Source organism: Triticum dicoccoides, chromosome 2B, assembly GCF_002162155.2.
Source record: "Triticum dicoccoides isolate Atlit2015 ecotype Zavitan chromosome 2B, WEW_v2.0, whole genome shotgun sequence".
NCBI classification, from domain to species: Eukaryota; Viridiplantae; Streptophyta; class Magnoliopsida; order Poales; family Poaceae; genus Triticum; species Triticum dicoccoides.
The window spans coordinates 410,707,147-410,731,025 of record NC_041383.1 but is presented as its reverse complement, the minus strand read 5'-3'; positions in this window follow the sequence as shown (position 1 = coordinate 410,731,025).

The following is a 23,879-nucleotide window of genomic DNA, read 5'->3' as shown; positions in this document are numbered from 1 at the left end:
AGTCGTCGCCGGCGCCAACTCCGGCCACCCCGACCCCAATGGACTCCACCAAGAGCTGCGGCTTGTCCTCGGCTCCACTCCGGTGGTCTCCGCGACCCATTTGGTGGCCGAAACGGCCAAAACCACTCCCGCCGCCGCGTCGGGCTCGCCGGCGGCTAAACGCCGGCGCCGCTGGCATTGACTTTGACCACGGGTGGGCCCTGGTTGACTCCCCTGAGTCAATGACATGTGGGGCCCAGCCCTGTTAATTAAACATGATTAGTTTTAATTAAACTTCAATTAAAATAATCACCCTGACATGCGGGACCCACTGTCAGGTTTGACCCTGACGTGTTCCGTTGACCTGCTGACGTCACACTGACGTCAGGCTGACGCAATAATGATTTTCTGGAATTATTCTAATATAGGAAATTCCAGAATATAATTTAATTTTCAAAAATTCATAACTTTTATTCTGTAACTCCAAATCAGACAAATTATATATGTAAAATGATCAGAAAAATCCAATCTATCCATCTGTACTATTTTCATGCATGACTAAGCAAGTTAACTTGATGTTTAATGCAGAACAAGGAAAACACTTTAAAAGGGCCATGTTTGAGTTTGAAATTTGAATCTTTGATTCAAATTGGTTCAAACCCTTCTGGTCTTAGTTGCATTAGCCCAACACACTCATATTGCTATGTTTCATGCATGCATCATATTGTTGCACATTGTTTGGTAATGGTGGTATATCGGTGTTCTTGCGGCAGGATCTACCCCCGAGGAGTACCGTGATTACCCTAACGAAGAACCGTATCAGTGCATCGAACCATCAGGCAAGCAACCAACCATTTGATCATATCGATACAATCCCATGTTCCCGCTCCTGCTCTCTTTTACTGCATTAAGACAACGCGTTTCAAACTGCTGTGTGCTACGGTAGTTGAACCCATTTCCTCTGCATGACCTGTCATTGCCACAGTAACTAGTTGAAACCCACTAGCATGTGTAGAAGTTGATTGAGCCATATGTATGTGTTGTTCCTACCTTGCTATGCCTGCTATGCTTAGAGTAGTGTCAGGTCTGGTTCATCTGGGTGATGGGCTAGAGTGAAATGATTATGTCGGTAATGAGAGTGGTGTGGTGAACACGATTTGGTAAAGGTATCGATGAGAGGCCATGTAGGAGTACATGGTGGGTTGTTTCATTGAAGCCGACCCTAAGCACTGAGATCTGTATGTGTGATTTAAGATACAGCTACTACCATGCATTGGGCCCTGAAATATGACCCCGCTCGACTTCTTAATCACCCTAGCTCTCTGTCCAGGAGTTGCAAGTAGTTTCTGGTGTTTGTAGCCTACTGGAGGCCGTGGACAGCGCTGACCATAGGGGTGGGCTGTGATGCGGTAGGTACGTGGCCGGGTGTACCGAATACCCGTTAGGTATCTCGGGAACCCTGTTCACATCGTTCGGGGCCGTATGGGAAACCTCGGCCGGACTCCCTGCGGATGGAACCTGGATAGGCGATAAACCTGGACTAGAGGCTTAGGTGTTTAGGTAGGTCGTGGTCTACACCCACGTCGGCTTTCGCTTGAAGTCTGCCGAGCACTTGTCGTGTGCAGATGCTAAGTGGTGGAAACATGTATGAAGAAGTACACCCCTGCAGGGTTATCATGATCTATTCGAATAGCCGCGTCCGCGGTAAAGGACTACTTGGTTGCCTATACAGTTCATAGACAAGTAAATGGAAACTACTAAAAGCCTCAAGATAAGTGTGAGTGCCGAGGATGGCTCTACCGTAGGGAGACGGAGGTGGATCCTCGGTAGTGTATTGAAGTGGTGAGTAGTGGACTCGTGTGCGCAAAACCATTTCAAGTTGAAGTATCGTAGGATAGTCTAGCCAAGAGTCAAAGCTGGCTTGCTGCAATAACTCCACCAACCCTTCTTGATAATATGCATGTATGTAGGATCTGATGTAAGTCTTGCTGAGTACCTTTGTACTCATGTTGCTATAATTTACATTTTACAGAAGATGCTGCAACCCCTTCTGATGGGTTCTACGTAGACGTTGACATCAACGAGTAGGCTAAAGGCCCAGGTGGTGATCCTGAGCTTGTGAAGGACCATGTAGTATAGCTAGGTTTTCCAAGCCTCTTTTATTTTACTAGTTGTCTGTACTCAGACAAGTTACTTCCGCTGCTGGTTTGTATGACTGTATGACTTGAATGCTGGGTCGTGAGACCCGTACCTTTGTGTATGTTATGTATGGCTCCCTGAGCCTTAAATAAAGTACTTGTGTCGTAGAGTCATGTTGTGATGCTTCGTTGTATTTGCACATATCGAGCATATTGTGTGTATGATTGAAATGCTTGGTATGTGTGGGATCTGACTATCTAGTTGTTTATCTTTAGTAGCCTCTCTTACCGGGAAATGTCTCCTAGTGTTACCGCTGAGCCATGGTAGCTTGCTACTGCTCTGGAACACTTAGGCTGGCCGGCATGTGTCCTTCTTCATTCCTGTGTCTGTCCCTTCGGGGAAATGTCACGCATTGAGTATCGGAGTCCTGTTAGCCCGCTACAGCCCGGTTTACCAGAGTCCTGCTAACCCAGTGCTACAGCCCGGACCCACTTGCTGATGACCGACACGTTCGAAGCTGGGTCATGGATGCCTGTCCCTGTAAGTCTGTGCCACTTTGGGTTTACGACTAGTCATGTCAGCCCGGGCTCCTTATCATATGGATGCTAGAGACACTATCATATACGTGAGCCAAAAGACGCAAACGGTCCCGGGCAAAGGTAAGGCTACACCCGTGGGGATACCGTGCGTGAGGCCGCAAAGTGATATGAGGTGTTACCGGCTAGATCGATGTGACATCGAGTCGGGGTCCTGACACGAACCCAGCCAGAGACCAACTCCAGGCGCCCGGCCATCAGGCGGGGGTCCGTGCTCCGGAGATCCTCCCGCAGCCGACGCAGCTCGTCGGCGGCTTGGTCCAAGGCGACGGAGGAGGCAGAGGAGACGTGAGCCGGCGGAGTAGGAGGAGAAGACGGCAGCGTGATCACAACTTGGGAGGAAGGGACCTCCTGAGCCTTGGCCACTTCAGCGATAGCATCAAGTGCAGGCGCCTCGAGAGTCAGCTGGGTCACGGGGGCTGACTCCTCGCCGGAGCGTCCCTGCTGGCCTCACGAGGATGATCGGGCAGGGGACGTGCGGGCCCCGCTGCCTCCCCTCCACGCGAGTGAGGACGCGGCCACGGCTGATGAGCCTGTTCCAGGTGGGGTCACCGTGTCTCCCTTCAGCCTCTTCGCCGCAGGTAGCAGCCTACCCAATGGAAGATGTCAGGCCTCAATGGCAAAAAGACAAGAGCAAGGCGAAGTTTGAGTACTTACTGGTTAACTGCCGCGGGATCCCACGGACTCCAGCCGAGCTTGAAGCCCGAAAGCCTTTTGCGCGGCTCAGCCTCGGGAGGCCCAGCGGCAGAGGAAGGCGCACCTGAAGGGCTAGAGTTGGCTTCGGCCGACGCGAGGGCTGGGGTGGACCCTCAGGAGATCAGCCTAGACCTGTCCTTCTTTGGGACCAAGGGCGGGTCCTCCCCTCCTCGCCTGGCGCCGGCCTCGTCGTCATCAGGCATGGAGTGGAGGGCGCTGCACCTGCGCCAGGGGGAAGTCTCCCCCGTCCCCTCGAAGGTCGCCTCCAAGTCACGCTCCTCATCCTCGTCATCATCTTCCTCCTCTCCCCCGCTGGAGTCACCAGAGGACAAGTTCACCGTCACCGTCCCCGCCTGGCCCTCAGGATCCTCCGATGGCACCAGACCGACCCCGTCGAAGGTGGGCATGGTGTCCACCACCCGTTCCCAGTCATCACGAAGGAACAAAGGGACCAGAGCATCCACCGAGCCTGCCACGTCCTCTCCGACCAAGAAGCAGACGGCCGCAGTCAGATCCTCATCATTTAAGGCATCCAAGCTCAGGCGGAGGACGATGTCTACATCCGCGAGCCTCCATAGCGGGCGCGAGTGCGCCTGAAGAGGGGCCACCCGGTGCGACAGGAACTCCCTCAGGAGCGAGGCCCCAGTCAGCTTCACCGCCCTTAGATTGCCCGGCCTCAGGTCGGCATTCATCTTCTCCAACACCAGCTTCGCCCGCCGGTCATCAAGTTTCGCGCGGGACCAAGCCTCAACAGCCTCATGATGCTATGTGGGCAGCTCCAGCAGGGGGTTGTGGCACCTGGCGTCCACCATGACCCACTTGCTCCGGAAGCCTTCGACCCTCTTCCCGGCCTTCGAGATGGCGTTTGACTTGGAGTACGCGACAAAGCTCACGCACGCCGAGATATTGCCGCCGGTGATCCGGAGGGAGAAGAAGTGGTGCAGCAAGGCCACGGAGGGCATCACCCCGACGTGCGCCTCATAGTAGTAGGCGAAGATCAACAGGAGAAGGATGGAGTTGGGATGGATATGCAGAGCATGCAACTGATACTGGCGAAGGACAGCAAGGAAGAACTCAGAGAAAGGAGGAATCAAACCAGTGATAACGATGCTCATGAAGAGGGGTGAGGGAGTCCTGGATAAGGGGATTTCTGGACAGCCGGACTATATCCATCGTCTGGACTATAGAAGCGTCAAGATACAAGACTCAAGACTTCGGCTCGTGTCCGGATGGGACTCTCCTTTGCGTGGAGGACAAGCTTGGCGATCCGGATATTATATTTCCTTCCTTGTAACCGACTCCATGTAAACCCTAGCTCTCCAGTGTCTATATAAACTGGAGAGGATGGTCCTTAGAAGGCTGATCACATTTACAATCATACCATCATAGGCTAGCTCTTAGGGTTTAGCCTCTACAATCTCATGGTAGATCTACTCTTGTATTCCACATATCTTCAATATTAATCAAGCAGGAAGTAGGGTTTTACCTCCATCGAGAGGGCCCGAACCTGGGTAAACATTGTGTCCCTTGCTTCCTATTACCATCAATCTAAGACGCACAGATCGGGACCCCCTACCCGAGATCCACCGGTTTTGACACCGACATTGGTGCTTTCGTTGAGAGTTCCTTTGTGTCGCCACTTCAACGGCTCGATGGCTCGTCTCGTTGTCAGGGACAACATCACCTGTGGGGGAGCGCTGGCTGTAGGCCAGACTCTCCGACTTGGCATCTTTGTTATGACCGCCCCATCGGCTATCGCACCAACGATGGCCTCTCGGGTCATCACGCATAACCTTCGCATTGATTCGGAGCTTGCCGAACAGATGGATCCGATGGAGCGCTCCTCTCTTAACGAGCTCTTGGATCGCATCACCGCTTTGGGAGTCGCTACGAACTACGACCGGGTTGGGCTTAAACCCGACCAGATGGACATTAGATCCCCGCCGGTCACCCATGAGATATCGGTAGTGGAGGAACCACACGTGGGTAGCTCCTCAACTTTGAGGACGAATTATGTCCGGATCACCGAACTCAGTGAGCCGAACACCCACCCAAAGGAATACATGACCCAGGTCCCGGACTTAGAATCGGGCGCTGGGCCAAAGGGATTAGGTAATACTCCAGATCCCAAACTGTCAGGCTCGGCACTTCCCGTGCCCCCGGGCGTCAAATCGGATCAAAATCTGGATTCAGCCAACGACGCCCGCTCGGACTTGATCCGCCTCTTCCGTGTCCGGCAGGAACCCCAAGAGACGGTACATCGTTACTGGGCCAGATTCCTCCTAGCTCTTAATAAGGCCAAGGACTGCCACAAGGAGGAAGTAGTCTCTCTTTTCTGTAGGAACTGCACGAACAAAGGACTCTTAATGCTATAAGTCGCCGTGACATAGTGCACTTTACAGACTTAGCAACCATAGTACAAAAGTACTGTGCGATGGAAAGTGCCCGGAAAACCCAAACATAATTTTGGGATAGTACGACCCTCACCGGAACCCTTGTCCGAACTAAATGGCCGAACTCTCGTAAGTCGACCAACTCAATTCCCAAGAGACCAAAACCTGCCCCAGGGCGCAGAACCGTATTGGAGGCATGGCTCAATGGGACATGTAAGCTTCACAGCACACTGGATGCAACGCCGACCCATAGCCTTAGATCATGTTGGATACTTCGACAGGTAGCTAAGAGTGGTGAGGATCTCCTCGAGAGCCATAAAGCAGAACCACATCCCGCCAAGGAACACAATACGGTACTGACGATCTTCGAGACCTTCGCCTCAAACAATAGGCGCAAGCGAGCACATCAAAGCTCCGCTAAAATTTGCCATGTGGCCAAGGTAAATCCGTGGAACGACACTGCTATAACCTTCAACACCAGTGACGAACCCCAACTCCAGTCCGTCCGGGCGCCGGCCGCTCTGGTCCTCAGCCCAATAGTGGATGGCTTTCGGCTCACTAAAGTACTCATGGACGGCGGGAGCGGACTAAACCAAATCTACGAAGAAACACTCAAGAAGATGGAGATTGACAAAAGCTGCATTGAACAAAGCGGCACGACCTTCAGGGGAATAATCCCTAGTCGGGAGGCACAGTGTGCGGGAAAAATCACACTCGATGTGGTATTCGGTACCCCAGAGAATTACAGGTCCAAAGAAATCACCTTCCAAGTGGCTCCTTTCAACAGCGGATACCACGCCCTTCTAGGGCGGGATGCGTTTGCGATCTTTCAAGCCATACCCCATTACGGGTACATGAAGCTCAAAATGCCCGGATCCAATGGAATCATCACTCTAGCTAGTGATCAGGACGTCGCACTCCACGCCGAAAACAAAACCGCATCGCTGGCCTTGGAAGCATTGTCCGAAGCCCTAGCGGCAGAAGAATTAACCATGCTACACGCCACCATGGACAGGGACGACGTGATCCTCGACAAGCGACCCAAGTCCACCTCATTCAAACCCGCTGATGAGATAGTCAAATTCCAAGTCCACCCAACGGACCTCGCAAAGACAGCTTCCATCGGGACACAGTTGAACCCCGCTATGGACTCCGCACTGCACGACTTCTTGCGCGAGAATTGGGATATCTTCGCCTGGCACCCATCGGACATGCCGGGCATCCCACGTGGATTGGCCGAACACAACCTCAACATACTAAAGGGACACAAACCTATTAAACAGACCCTAAGGCGATTTTTAGAGCCCAAACGACAAGCCATGGGGGAGGAGCTAGCCAAGCTACTTGAGGCCGGATTCATCAGAGACATCAAACATCCGGATTGGCTGGCGAACCTGGTAATGGTACCAAATAAGGACAAATCCTGGCGCCTGTGCGTCGACTTCAAAGACCTTAACAAGGCTTGCCCCAAGGATCCCTTTCCCCTCCCTCGCATCGATCAAATCATCGATGCCACAGCCGGACATGACTCGCTGTGTTTCCTCGACACATACTCTGGATACCATCAAATAAAGATGGCAGAGTCCGACCAAGCTGCAACAACTTTCATAACGCCATATGGCCCTTTCTGCTTCAACACTATGCCTTTCGGGTTTAAGAATGCCGGAGCAACCTATCAACGCATGATTCAAACATGCCTGGAAAACCAAATCGGCAAAACAGTGGAGGCATACGTGGACGACGTAGTTGTAAAAACAAGACACGTCAAAACCCTAATTGATGACTTGAGGCTTACGTTCGACAACTTATGAACATACGACATCAAGCAGAATCCGGAGAAATGCATTTTTGGCGTCCCCTCTAGAAAACTGCTGGGCTTCATCGTTTCCAATAGAGGAATTGAAGCTAATCTGGAAAAAATCCAAGCTTTGTCACAGTTGGCTATACCAATAGACCTCAAACACATCCAGAAACTAGTTGGAAGTGTGGCTGCTTTAAGCCGCTTTATCTCCAGATTAGGAGAAAAGGCATTGCCTCTTTATCGCCTCCTTCGGTGCACCGAACACTTTGTGTGGACGGACGTAGCCGTGGCCGGACTAGATGAAATAAAGACCTTATTGGCCAGTAATCCAGTCCTAACAGCACCAACTATCGACGAACCCATGCTGCTGTACATAGCTGCAACACATCAAGTGGTAAGCGCAGTACTCATCGTCGAACGAGAGGTTGATGGATACAAATTCCTGCTACAAAAGCCGGTTTATTACGTATCCACAGTCCTCACCCCATGCAAAGCCCGATACCCACACTATCAAAAAATAGCATACGCGGTCTTCATGTCATCCCGGAAGCTATGACACTACTTTCAAGAGTGTTCGATTACGGTGGCCTCCGAAGTGCCGCTAAATGACATAATAAATAACCGCGATGCCACGGGCCGGATCGCCAAATGGGCCATCGAGATCCTTCCGTTTGACATAACATACCAGCCTCGGCGGGCTATGAAGTCACAAGTATTAGCTGACTTTGTCGCCGAATGGACGGAAGCCGAACTCCCTAAAGAGTACAGCGCGTACTCTAACTGGATCATGCACTTTGACGGCTCTAAAATGCTGGCCGGATTGGGAGCAGGCGTCGTCCTGACCTCTCCCACCGGAGACACGGTCCAATACGTCCTCCAAATATTATAGACATACTCCAACAATGCAGCCGAATACGAGGCTCTATTGCATGGTCTTCGGATGGCAGTCTCCATGGGCATTCAACGCCTAGAAGTGCGCGGAGACTCAAACCTCGCAATATCACAAATAAATGGAGACTCTGATGCCAAGGATCCGAAAATGGCGGCCTATCGCAATGCCATCCTTAAAATATTAGCTCGATTCGAGGGGCTCGAATTCCACCATGTGGCTCGAGAAAACAATCAAACGGCAGACATCCTTGCCCGCATCGTTGCTAAACGCGACCCTGTCCCACCAAACATATTCCTGGAAAGACTGTTCAAGCCATCCATGGTATGGGAAGGGGAATCCGGCAATACCAGCACGGATCCGAATACATCCCCAGATTCTGAATTATTAGACATAGTCGGAGGTTCTACCACCAAAATAACATCGCCAGCCCATGAAATAATGGCTGTCATCGCCCCGTGGACTGAGCCTTTCTTGGCCTACCTAAATAGGCAGGAGCTCCCTGAAGACCAAAACGAAGCATGCTGCATTGTCCGACGTTCTAAAGCTTACAAGTCCATGAAGGAGAGCTCTATAAGAAAAGCGCTACCGGAGTGCTCCAAAGGTGCATCTCCGAAGAGGAAGGGCGGCAACTCTTGGCTGAGATCCATGCCGGACTAGGCGGGCACCACGCTGCGGCTCGAGCATTAGTCAGCAAGGCCTTCCGTACAGGTTTCTATTGGCCGACGGCCCGAGCAGACGGACAGGACCTTGTCCAACACTGCGTCGGTTGCCAACTCTTCGCCAATCAGAGTCATATGCCCCCTACCGCTCTCCAAACAATCCCCATAACTTGACCCTTCGCGGTCTGGGGGCTGGATATGGTCGGACCCCTTAAAGGGGGAAGCCATAAGAAAAAATACTTATTGGTCATGGTTGACAAGTTCACCAAATGGATAGAAGCCAAACCAGTGAAAACGGCCGAATCTGGACCAGTCATAGACTTTATATCCGGGGTCGTACACCGATACAGCGTCCCCCACAGCATCATCACCGATAACGGCTCAAATTTTACAGCCGATGAAGTGAAAGCTTGGTGCAGCAAAAATGGGCATTAAGCTCGACTATGCTTCCATATACCACCCTCAAACAAATGGTCAGGTTGAAAGAGCAAATGGTCTCATCATGAGCGGCATCAAACCTAGACTAGTGCGATCTTTGACCGTGTCGGATACTCATTGTGTCGAGGTGCTCGACTCCATACTCTGGGGGCTGCGGACCACACTGAATCGCACCACCGAATACACACCATTTTATGGTGTACGACGCGGAAGCAGTACTACCATGCGACATAATACATGATTCGCCACGCGTATGCATGTACGAAGAGAAGGAAGCCGAGTTAGATCGACAAGATAATTTGGATGCCCTGGAGGAGGAGCATGATGTCTCTAAGGCCCATTCCGCATTCTATCAGCAACAGGCTCGACGATATCAAAGCAGATAAATGCGGGCCAAAACATATAATATTGGCAAAATCGTTCTACGCTTACCAGAGAAGAAGAAGGACAAGCTTAAACCCAAGTGGGAAGGCCCCTTCATCATCGACAAAGTTCTCACCGGAGGAGCGTACTGCTTACGTAATGCGTCCGATAATAGACTCGAGCCGAACCCATGGAACGCGGCCAGACTCCGGAGATTCTACGCTTAGCGCCGAACTCAGTGTTCGTCTCCTTAACCCTCCTTTTTCAATAATGCTACCCCCTTTTTTGTTCTTTTTTTTCCTTTCTCGACCCCTTCCTTTTCACACACAGTATTCAATACAGTGCGGATTCCCGGATTATTTCGGCCGCACTATGTGTGTAAACTTTACCTGGGGGCTTCCTATACGGAAGCTTAATATAAATAACTTTCAGGGCTCTTTGCCCATCACACATGTGTTTCTCTTTTCCATGTGCGCCCTTTTCTTCACCATTATATGCATCGATATGACTTAAGACGTGGCCAAGCCGGGTTGCCTGGCTCCTGTGTTTATGCCCTACGTTCCCGTTAATTCGGCTAGGGCATAAGGGGAGCACCTCTGCAATTGTTATTGCCGGTTGAGCCGGATGTGTACCTCAGACTAGGTGAAGCCGAAAGCTAGTTTCCTTAAGAGAATATTCGGTCGGTGAACAAAAGATGTCTTCATTTATTATAACATTAATCCCCAGAAGTGTTGTATCATGCACTTTGGTTCGCAGTCCGGACATGTGCCTTGACACATGCTTACCCAGGGAAAGGAACCCTTAACGGAACTATTCTCCCTGGAAGATGTTTCTTGCTAACCATGCAATATAACATAACTAGTTGGGTACTTTTCTGTTCAAGCATTTATGACCCCTATGCCTGGTCTCCACGCATACTCTGGTTTTATATAACCGAGCGGGTATTCGGACACACCCCGGACTTTAGGATCCGGGGGCTGAAGCGAAAAGGTCAGCCACGACAAATGATTTTAATCCGGCTAGGGGCTACTTATGTCCATCGAATTACAAAGTCATTTGGACTGATTATATTCATCGTCTATACATTCCAACAGGCTATCTAACCTACAATCCTGTTGAGAATACTTTGCGGCTAGCACCACCTGGTCATATACCAGACTAACGGGGATTTCTTGCCCATCTGGCCCGGCCGGTCCTACTTCGGCCATATGGTTCGGGTCCATCTTGGTGTAGCGCGTCTTCACCATCGCCCATGCTTCTCTTGCGCCCTACCGGCAGGCGGATATCTTCCACAAACGGAAGCGCTGCCGTTCTCCTTGAAGCATGTCCACAAGTCCCCCCATGCCTTTTGGGAGGGAACTTGATGGCCACAAAGACCGCGCAATGCCCTGCATCACCTGCTGAGCTCGCTCGTGCAGTTGTGACAGGTCCTGCAGTAAATCACCTGCAGAAGCGTGCATCTCCTCCTCCGGGCAACCCGTCAGCATTCCTGCAAACATAACTTTTCAATATGCTTCCTCGCCGAACTATACTACAGTTTGTTTAGGCACTTACGATAAATGCCGCGGCGAAGCTTCCTGTTCTACTTCACGGAGTCCGCTAGCTGTGCACGGACGTCTTTCAATTCCACGTCCAGCCAAACATTGGCATCCTGGAGCATATTCTTATCATGCTTCACTTGCGTCAGAATATGCTCACCGGCCTTTAGTTGCCTCTGGAGATGCGACTCATCATCCCTGCCGCCCTCCGGATTTACTCCGGGGTTGTCTACAGAACTTTCTATCAAATCCGTCATACTAGCCACTTGCCAACTGGTACATTTTCATAGAATTCGGATAAATGTTACCGCATGAGGCCTTCTAGGATTCCTCTAGCTTGGCAACTGTGGCCCTCAGTTGAGTCTTGCACTCCTCTAGCTCCCGAGACAATTTCTCATTCTTATCTACAAGAACCTGCGCATGAATTGATACTTAAAACTGTTGCTTCAACCGTTTCAACTCTCAGGGGCTACTGCTATATATATGCTAATCAAGCTTTCTTACCCGTATATCTTTGGTATACTGGACTGTCGCCTGAGCGAGTCCGCTTTGAGCAGCTCAGATGTATGCGTCTCCCGAATTGAAGGCATTAAATGCCTCTTCGAAAAAAAATGTTGTTGCGAAGCACGGCCCGTCGAAGCCGATGATGCATGGCACTCTCTACCTCCCAATTTGTGGGGGAGTGCATGTCTACGTCCTCTGTCGGAGGAGTAGGTGGCGTCGGCTCTACGTCCGCCTCCTCTCTCGAAGTTGGTCCTGGAGTCTAACTGGTGGAGGCGTGGTTGGCAGGATCTCCGCATACTGTCCGGATATTCCTCTTCCTGCCAAGATGTACAAGGGGCACTGTTATACTTCAAACGCCAAAAATTAAATGACAATTTGTTTTCTTACCTCTGTAAAGGCGTGTCGGTTCTAATTGCCTTCATCTTGAGCCTACCCGATCTGGACACCTGTGGCTGATGGGTCCCTAGGGGCTCGGCCCTGCGCTCCGAACGTCGCTTCTGTAAAAGTGTGACATGTCAGGGATAAGGTGTGATACCAGGAAAGAATCCTCTTCGAAGGATCGAGTTTTTGGCTTGGCTTACGCACGACGAAGGTAATAGTCCGGGATAATCAGCTATGATATCTACCGAGACGCCGTCGCGGCTCGCTCGATAAAATATCCCGTCGACAAGCTCCACGGCCGCATCTGGGTCTTCTTCGAGTCCCGGATCCAGGGCCCTTTTGGGGTCCTCTGGCTGCGGGGAAGGGCTGGAGATTCCCTCCACGTCCCTCCTCAGTTCCTACTCAGGAAATGCAGGTAACTTTAGCAAAGCACACCACCATAAGTGAAGCGATAAATGACAACTTACCCAGTTTGGAGGGTTGTACATGGAGAATCCGTCCCGCGGTTTGATACGAAGGAATTCTTCTTCTTCTCCTTTGTACAGGTCGGACAGTATCCTTGCCAGTGCGGCGGGGGAGTCCGGATCCTTATGACCACAACGGGTAGCATCGTCTGTCCCGTTATAGTGCCACATGGGATTGCTCCGGTATTGAAGCGGTCGCACTCCCCGCATTATGCATATTGCCATCACCTCGACTATCGTCAGTCTGGATTTAGCCAGTAACTTTATCCTATTCATCAAGAAACGTACTTCCCTCGAATCCTCTTCTCGGGGGCCGCGGAGGTGCCAGCTTAGACATGCCCTCGGCAGGATGTTACTGAATTTGGGGAGCCCTGTCCGGACTGGATCCGGAAGAGGAGCCTCGTCGATGTAAAACCACTCTGAAGTCCAGTTATCTGGTGCCTTCTTGGGAGTACCGGATAGGTATCCGGTCTCAGCGATACGCCATATTTCGGCCCCGCCCACTTGACATAGGGATTCTCCCTGGTTGCGGGGGACGAGGCAGAACAGCTTCTTCCACAGTCCAAAATGAGCCTCGCAGCCTAGAAATAGCTCGCAAAGGACGACGTATCCTGCTATATGCAGTAAGGAGGCTGGGGTAAAGTTGTGCAACTGGAGGCTATAGAACTCCAGAAGGCCACGAAGGAACGGGTGAATGGAAACCTGACGTCCCTTAACACATGCGGAATTAAGCATACCCGCTCCTTTGGAGATGGATTGGGGGATCTCTCCGCTTGTTCTCCGCCGTTATAGGTGGCCACTCCGGCTCGGACAGGGACCATGAACGCTGGCGGGAGGAGCCCTTGGGTTTGTAACTTTACCAAATGTCTATGGGAAACTGAACACTCTCCCCAGTCCCCTGGCTTGGGGCAAAGGGAGCGAGCAGAACAGCTGCGATGATCGGCCATGTTGGGGTGGTTTTTTCTGGGCGCTCTATTGGATGCTTGCTCGAGGAGGGAGAGTCAGGTTTGGATCTGGGAATCCCCATCTCTTCAAATAGACAGTTATCCCAAAGGACTGAGGGTGGCAAATGCAAAAATGCCTTGACTCCTCGCATTCGCTTGACACGTGGAAATGGTTATTATTGAAGCACTGAAGCCGAGGAGTACAACATTGATGAAGATGCCGGACACTGTTCGTCATGATAGGAACCTTGGAGTATTCGGAGGAGGAAACCGCCTTGCAATGCCGAAGACAAGACTGCGCGCCGGACTCATCATCATTGAAGCCTGGTTCAGGGGCTACTGAGGGAGTCCTGGATAAGGGGGTATCCGGACAACCGGACTATATCCATCGTCCGGACTATAGAAGCGTCAAGATACAAGACTCAAGACTTTGGCTTGTGTCCGGATGGGACTCTCCTTTGTGTGGAGGACAAGCTTGGCAATCCGGATATTATATTTCCTTCCTTGTAACCGACTCCATGTAAACCCTAGCTCTCCGGTGTCTATATAAACCGGAGAGGATGGTCCTTAGAAGTACGATCACATTTACAATCATACCATCATAGGCTAGCTCTTAGGGTTTAGCCTCTACGATCTCGTGGTAGATCTACTCTTGTATTCCACATATCTTCAATATTAATCAAGCCGGAAGTAGGGTTTTATCTCCATCAAGAGGGCCCGAACCTGGGTAAACATTGTGTCCCTTGCTTCCTGTTACCATCAGCCTAAGATGCACAGATCGGGACCCCCTACCCGAGATCCGCCGGTTTTGACACCGACAAGGGGGTAGAAGGTGCTCCCCTTGTCCTCCGCCCGGTCGGAGCCAAGCCGGAGCGCAGTCTCCCCATCTCGTTGATCTGCGATGCCGCCATCTGGCGCGTGAGGGTGAGATTCTTCTCCGTCACATTGGGGGAGACCAGAGCCGGCGAGTACCAGGCCGATGCAGCCCTGGCCGGGGTCTTGCAGGGTGCCATTGCTCACCGGAGGAGAAAGGGTGCGGCAAATCTGGAGATTTCGGAAGCAGGAGGGTGAAGAGCAAGAAAGGGGATCTAAAGCAAGGAGAACAAGAGTAATGAAGGTAAGGCTACCCCGGGCCAGCCTTTTGTCAGTCGAGCAGTTGCCGAGGCGGCGTGGGGAAGTGGAGACGCCCACGTCCAATCAACCGCCACGCGGCGCCCAGGGCCGCAAGCTGATGGGGCCTGCGGCACTATACACTTGCCCCTTCGCTTCTCTGCTATGCCAAGTCCGAGCGCGCCTTGGGCCCAGGGGCTACTGTTGGTGTTCTGGGAACGGGGGTCCCCATACTTGCCTGCCTGCGGCCTGCGGCGTGGCTCGAGTGGTGGCCCAGTACGGCCCATCTTCATAAGCGCAAGACTCAAGACCCTCGCGAGGGGCCAAGCCTCGCGGGGCGGACGACACGAGGCTTCCTCAGGAGCTACCTCGCCAGGCAGACTCGCGAGGAGGCGGAGAGGTCAAGGCAGGGTACCTCACGAGGTACTCGTGATGCAACCATGACGATCGAGACCAAGCGGGCGCCAGGCGGGCGCCCGCCTGCATAGTGTCCTTGTTTCCTCTTTGGTGCAAAGGGGGCAAGCACAGGCATGGAGTATCGAAGCATCAGGCAAAGGTTGCCATTTCAGTGCAACGAGACCAAGACCAGCAGAGCGGCAGGGTGGAGGTCACCGTGGAGCCCAAGACGGCGTCATCACGAGTGCCTTTGGCAGCCGAAGACCAACTTTAGTCAGGATAACCTGTACTAGATGTTCCCCTTCAAAATGGACGTTGTTGGCGCCCTTCCCGCTCAACATTTGGGAAGAGGACCAGGGCCTCTATAAATAGGGCTAGCCACCACAGAATAGGGGCATCTCATCAAGTCCTCATTAGATCCATAGGCGATCGAGCTCACCCAAGTAGTTCATGGCACCAGCTCAAGAACACCTCTCGCGAGGCTGTTCTTCCCTTTGTACTGTTCATCATCAGCCCCTGAGGCAATCCACCACACCACACACTGGAGTAGGGCATTACACCACAATGGTGGCCCGAACCAGTATATATCTTGTGTCCCTCGTGTTGTTCATTGTTTTAGCTTTAATTCTCGCGAGGCGATCAGACGTGGATCGGTAGGGGGAAGATCTTCGTGCGCACCCCAGAGTTCGAACCTCAAGGGTTTGCCGGAACCCGACATCCGACAGTAGTCAAAATTTGAATTACGGTCATTAAATGGCTAGAAAATCACTTAAATGTCTTCAAAAGGTCAAATGACCCCTGAAATTTTCCAAATTTTCACACGCCAGTTGTATTAGTGCGTGTTACACATAGAAACAATTGAAGGCCGTAAGAGGAAGTTATCTGTCGTTCATCATCAAACATGCATTGTTCCCTTCTCGGAACCACGAGCCTTCTAGTGAGTTGCTCCGGATTATGAAGGTTGTGTGTCCAAACTTTCGTCAAACAGGCCAATTTTTTTACTACATCATCTTGGTGGCATGACATTACATCAAGCAAGTTTTCATGTTTTTTTGATCATTTTTTAATTTTTTGGAATTAAAATGCCACGACACTCCATGCATGTGTCCATGCCGTGAGACCAATATGTTTGAAAATTCCTTCTAATTTACTACACATGGAATTAACTCGCACACACGTACACAAATATGATTTTTCAAACCGTTATGGTTAGTCGTTGCATGTACATCTAGTTCAAATTTGAATTACAGTCATTAAATGGCTAAGAAAACACTTAAATGTCTTCAAAAGGTCAAATGACCCCCTGAAATTTTCCAATTTTTCACATGGCAGCTAGTATCAGTGCACACTACGTGTAGAAATTTTTTGAAGGCCGTAAGAGGAAGCTATCTGCCGTTCGTCATCAAACATGCATTGTTCCCTCTCGGAACCATGAGCCTTCTAATGAGTTGCTCTGGTTTGTGAGGGGTGTGTGTCCAAACTTTTGTCAAGCAAGCCAATTTTTGTACCACATCACCTTGGTGGCATGACATTACATCAAGCAAGGTTTCATGTTTTTTTGATCATTTTTAAATTTTTTGAATAAAAATGCCATGGCACTATGTAAATGTGTCCATGCTGTGAGACCAATATGTTTGAAAATTCCTTCTAATTTACTGCACATGGAATTAACTCGCACACAAGTACAAAAATATGATTTTTCAAACCGTTATGGTTAACCGTTGCATGTACATCTAGTTCAAATTTGAATTACGGTCATTAAATGGCTAGGAAATCACTTAAATGTCTTCAAAAGGTCAAATGACTCCTGAAATTTTCCAAATTTTCACATGACAATTTGTATCAATGCACGTAGGAAAATTTTGAAGGTCGTAAGAGGAAGCTATCTGCCATTCGTCATCAAATATGCATTGTTCCCTCTCGGAACCACGAGTCTTCTAGTGAGTTGCTCCGGTTTGTGAGGGGTGTGTGTCTAAACTTTCGTCAAACATGCCAATTTTTTTACCACATCATCTTGGTGGCATGACATTACATAAAGCAAGGTTTCATGTTTTCCTTATCATTTTTTATTTTTTGGAATTAAAATTCCATGGCACTCCATGCATGTACATGTGTCCATGCCGTGAGACCAATATGTTTGAAAATTTCTTCTAATTTACTGCACATGGAATTAACTCACACACAAGTACACAAATATGATTTTTTAAACCGCTATGGTTAGCCGTTGCATGTACATCTAGTTTAGATTTGATTTACGGTCATTAAATGGCTAGAAAATCACTTAAATGTCTTCAAAAGGTCAAATGGCCCCTGAAATTTTCCAAATTTTCACACGACAGTTGTATTAGTGCACGTTATACGTAGAAAAAATTGAAGGCCGTAAGAGGAAGTTATCTGCCGTTCGTCATCAAACATGCATTGTTCCCTTCTCGGAACCACGAACCTTCTAGTGAGTTGCTCCGGATTGTGAAGGTTGTGTGTCCAAACTTTCGTCAAACAGGCCAATTTTTTTAGGATTAATTGTATTTGTGCCCCTAGTTGGCTCACGCTCGACTGATTTGCCCCTATTTTTTCAATAATTGCGGTTTTGCCCAGCTCACTTCACTCGCCTTGTGTTTTTGCCCTTACGGCACGGTTCCGACCAATCACCAGTCGCCACATGGCGAACCGTGATTGGTCAGAACCGTGCCGAAAGGGCAAAAACACAAGGCGAGTGAAGTGAGCTGGGCAAAACCGCAATTATTTGAAAAATAGGGGCAAATCAGTCAAGCGTGACCCAACTAGGGGCACAAATGCGAATATCCCTTTTTTTACTACATCATCTTGGTGGCATGACATTACATCAAGCAAGGTTTCATGTTTTCTGATCATTTTTAATTTTTTGGAATTAAAATGCCATGGCACTCCATGCATGTGTCCATGCCCTGAGACCAATATGTTTGAAAATTCCTTCTAATTTACTGCACATGGAATTAACTCGCACACAAGTACACAAATATGATTTTTCAAACCGTTATGGTTAGCCGTTGCATGTACATCTAGTTCAAATTTGAATTACAGTCATTAAATGGCTAGGAAAACACTTAAATGTCTTCAAAAGGTCAAACAACCCCCCTAAAATTTTCCAAATTTTCACATGACAGTTATTATCAGTGCACACTACACGTAGAATTTTTTTTAAGGTCGTAAGAGGAAGCTATCTGCCGTTCGTCATCAAACATGCATTGTTCCCTCTCGGAACCACGAGCCTTCTAATGAGTTGCTCCGGTTTGTGTGGGGTGTGTGTGTCCAAACTTTCGTCAAACAAGCCAATTTTTGTACCACATCATCTTGGTGGTATGACATTACATCAAGCAAGGTTTCATGTTTTTAATTTTTTGGAATTTAAATGCCATGGAACTCCATGCTTAATTGTGTCATAGCCGTTAGACCAATATGTTTGAAAATTCCTTCCAATTTACTGCACGCGGAATTAAATCGCAAACAAGTACACAAAATATGACTTTTCAAACCGTTTTGGTTAGCTGCTGCATGTACATGTAGTTCAAATTTCAATTACGGTCATTAAATGGCTAGAAAATCACTTAAATGTCTTAAAAGGTCAAATGACCCCTGAAATTTTCCAAAATTTGACATGACAATTGTATTAGTACTACAAATTTTCTCGTACATTTAAAACATAATCTGGTGCCACTTTACTCCAATTCGTCTTTCACAGCTAATAAAAAATATCTACAACATCACACACAGTTGTTTTGTAGGAATCGTTTGTGATGAACAATTCTGGGTCTATTTAAGTCTTCCTCCTTATGCTTCGCCGGCTCGTCTGCTCCAGTGCCGGCAACCCCCGAATCCACAAATCCCGATCCCCATTCCCGCACCCCTTCTTGCAAAGATGACGTTGTGGAAATGTTGTGTGAAGGCCAGTACGATGGCCGCGTCCCCCCGAACGCCGATCCCTACGCCGAGAGCGCGACCGTCTACGTCGAGAGTGCTGCCGCATCCGCATTGAGCGTGGACGCTTCCGTTGAGAGTGCCACCGCATCCGCATTGAGCGTGGCCGCTTCCACTGAGAGGGCGTCTACGGTAGCCGACATGGCAGCTGCAGCGGCCGAGACGGTTGCAGCTACTGCTGCGACAGCGGCTGCAAACACCGAGAGCACTCAAGCTGTCCTCTGTGCCACCGATGTCGCCCTGGCCCAGGTCGAGGCCATCCATGCTAAGATATTCCAGGACAGCTCAGAATCTAGCATGCAACACACGTCTGAAAAGGCGGCGGTGGCCATGGAGCACCTGCTTCCTCATGAGGTCGTCGAGCGGGAGCTCGAGATGCAGGAGGCGGCGGAGATCGAGGAGCGCCGGGAGGAGGAGTTGCGCGTGGCCCAGCTTGAGTAATTGGCGGTGGAGTACCAATGCAAGCTCTGGCGCAGCCACTACTATGAGTACGAGGACGAGGACGAGGACGAGGACGCGGTCGACTTCAGCAGGGGGGACACAGAGTCCACCAACGGCGACATGTTGCCAGGACAAGTCATCGACGTCTCATCTCACACCGGCGATGCATAGGCCGGCGCGACAGCAGATTTCTTAAAATTATTCATACTTAGGCTTTGTTTTTAATGCTGGTCTTTTGTTAGAGCAATGTTTAGGTGAACTGTCTCTATTTAATTACTAAAATTGCTCGATTCAGTAAGTCTAGTTTGTGTGTTGTACGCTCTTTTGTGTGACCAAATTAGCAAGCGATGTTAAATTATGCAATGACATATGCGGGGAAATTTCCACCAAAATTTCAATTATCAAACTCATCCCATGCGTGTTAAACAGAATAATCGTTTGCGATGCACACTATCATTCAAAGTGAATGGTGACCGGCGGCACCGGGCGCAAAGTTTCCCTCCACATTTCGAAATTTTTGGCCTACCGCTGAAATATCTACCCCCCTCCCATCCCCTTTTCTCCCCGACCACAAGTCACATTTCCCCTGTTTCCCCCTTCCTTCCTTCCTAAGCTATAGCCGCTTCCTCGCTTGCTTCCCCGCTCTCGCCGTCTTGCATCCTACCACCGTGGTCGCCATGGTCTTCTTCAGAGACCTCTCCAGCACTTCCTCCTCCTCCGATGACTCCTTCACCACCTGGGTATGCGTCTCTTCTCTCTCTCGGGCTATGACTTGAAATGAAGGATTTTTACCCGGCGATCGATTTGAGTCATTTCTTCCTCTTGTAGTTCCCTAGGACCATCAGTTGCAACGAATGGAGTGGGGTGGCTGAAGATCTGTCTGCTCATTGTCACCATGAATCTCCATGCGTGAAGCTAGTTGCGTTTGAATCTGTGAATAGTGGAAGGAAGTTTCTGGCATGTGTAGAGAAGGTTAGACCCTCTTTCATTGTTACAAATCATTTGTTAGATGTGATTCAGACACTGTCACGGTCCTAGGGATGGCAATGGGTACCCATTACCCGCGCACCCGGCGGGTAAAAACCCTATTACGTCAAAGGTATGGATAAAAAAACTACCCATGGGTACATAAATAGGAAAATTTGAAACCCATCGGGCATAGTGGGTACGGGTATGGTTTACTATAACCCATACCCATGTACCCACATATAATATGATAAATAGGCCTTAAATATTATGTATCCATGTTTTTTAGGCAAATATTATGTATCCACGTACTAAATGTTTTTTACATAAATCCGGCAGCTAGCCCACAACAAAGCCACAAGACCCACAAGCCCATCCATACGTGATAGTACCTAGGTGATTAATGTCCTTGTCTCAAAACAGGGGATTAATGCCTAGAATTGTGTCATTCCTTATATGGCTATATCAGCGTGATTGAGGTCCAGAATTACCTTGCATGCTCGTAGCAGCCAGCGCCCAACAGATCAATCTCGTCTTCTTGCCGCTACCCACCTCCGCTGGTGCCTCTAGTCGCTTGCTACCTCGCACTACCACCAGTTTCCTCTCCTCCGAGGTGGACGCCAACACCATGTATCCAAGGGACAATGATCATAGCTCCTGCGTGGACGGGAACCACGAGGTGGAGCTATAACTTGGTGACCACCACAGTCAGGAGCACGACACGCCTACCCCGAGCCCCAGCCCAACCCTATCATCGGATGGTGCCTTTCGCCTCCACGCACTAGGAAAGATCCAAATCCCCGGCCAACATCAAGGTCTGCCATCTCATGCTCTAGGGTCCAAGGCGCAGCACCGTTGCAACACTATGTCTGAGACGCCCATGAAGCAGTGACGCCTTAGCCTACTTAGCAATGGTCTACATGTTGCTGCTGCCAAGCACAAGAACAAGAGCAATTCTATTTAGGCTAGGTGAGTTTTTTTTATGATTTTATGATTATGAGCACAGACCTTACACTTTGAATATATTTGTTGTACATAGATAATGTGATGTATTCATGTGTTGCTGTCACGACATGTTGATATTTAGAAAACATTACTACAAGTTGTTGTTTATGACTATATGTAATGCTCAAATTGATGTGTTGCAAAACTGGGTAATTTTACCCACGGGTACCCATTTACCGTGACAGGTGACAGGTATGGGAAAAGTTGTACCTGTCGACGGGTATGGGTACAGGTGATGGGTAAGGTTTGGGGCAACGGGTAAGGGTATAGGGTGGCTCTACCCGTACCCAAACCCGGCGGGTGCCATCTCTACACGGTCCCACCCCATTCATACCACACCTTGAACCAAACGCATCCTAAGACAGTGTCATAGTTTGTACCTAGTATCTAAAAATATTGTCATCTCATCAGCGATGCAATTAGAAAATTATTTGGAACCTCTTCAGTAGTTTGTGGAGCCAGCTTGTCCACACATCTGAGCAATCAAGCAGTAAAATACTAAATCTTTATGAAACGAAGGAACTGGGCGTCGAAGCCACTAGGTGCTCCCGAGTTCAGGTCCCAGATTTTTTCCGCTACATCAGCTCGCCAATGCAGGGCACCGGTGCGAGATGTAGCAACAATTGTCTTTACACCGGTTTTGGCATACATAGTGGATGCCTTATTGCTATTAGTTCTATGTTACTAAATTTGTGCATGTACACACCTGTTAGTGTCAATTTGTTGTCATCCAAACACTGTCGCTATGCTATTGCAGTTATATTTACCTTCATCTTAAAATGTTCAGTTTGTTATTTATAGTACATGAGTAAGAACTTGTAGCGTTGTTGTAGTTAATTATAGCTTCTGATGTTTCAGAATTTGGTTGTTGTGTTAGTAGCAATTAATTCATTTGCACATTGATCTTTTTGAGAAGATATGTCATAATTAACCTGTTTCTTCAGTTTTTCAAAATAAGTATTGGTGATTTTATATGTTGCTATAAACCCATTATAGCTACAATTGTTACTGATCTAGTTTTAAATATTATAGGATGAACGGAAGTGTTCTTACTTGGAGTGGGTTGATCAAGAGTGGCCACAGTCTTTGAAGATGTGCCTAGCAAAGCTCTGGAGCATGTATCAGGAAGAGAACAGAGGTAGGCTTAGAGAAAGTGTTGTCAACACTGAAGAATATTTGAAGATGTGGGATAAAAAGAGGAAGGTGGAGAATGAGTACAGATTTTTTTAAATCAGACTTTGCTAAGATGGTGTTGGTGAAGGAGGAGACACTTTCCCAGTTGGCTAGTGCAAAACAGGTTCTTACTAAACTGAAAGCAGAGGTGGATAAGGCGATCCTGGATGATCTCTGTCGGTGTCAAAATTGGCGGATCTCGGGTAGGGGGTCCCGAACTGTGCGTCTAGGCGGATGGTAACAGGAGACAAGGGACACGATGTTTTACCCAGGTTCGGGCCCTCTTGATGGAGGTAAAACCCTACGTCCTTGTAACGCCCCGGATTTGATGCGCTAGGTGTCTGCCAGTTATTCGCCGTCGTTGCCATGTCATTTGCTTGCGTGTTGCATTTTTCCATGTCATCATTCGCTTTGTGTCATCATGTGCATTGCATTGCATCGCATACGTGTTCGTCTCATGCATCCGAGCCTTTTCCCCATTGTCCGTTTTGCAATCCGGCACTCCTATGTCCTTTGGCGTCCCCTTTTTGTGTCTCATTGTGAGTGGGTGTTAAACTTTCTCGGAATGGCCCGAGCCTTGCCAAGCGGCCTTGGTATAGCACCGGTAGACCGCCTGTCAAGTTTCGTGCCATTTGGAGTTCGTTTGATACTCCAACGGTTAACCGGGTAACCGTAAAGCCCCTTTCTCTTTGCAGCGCAACACCTCTTCCCACAGCCCACCAATCCCAGCAAACTCCCCTCTATGCTCTCGGTCGTTCGATCACGATCGTGTGGGTGAAAACCACTCCTCATTTGGACACTCCTAGCTCCCTCTACCTATAAATATGCCTGCCCCGTCCAAATCGCAGCCCTAACCCTAAATATTCTCCTCCGACCGCATCGGACACGTCCGGCCGCAGCCGGACACGTCCTCCGCCGCCGCCTGCGCCAATCAGATCGCGACACGTGTCGCGCCGCCGCCCTCCTCTCTCTCCTCGCGCCGCGCCGCTTGGTCCGCCCCCGGCCCCCGCGGGCCCGGCCGCCGCTGCCGCCAGGCCCGAGGCACCC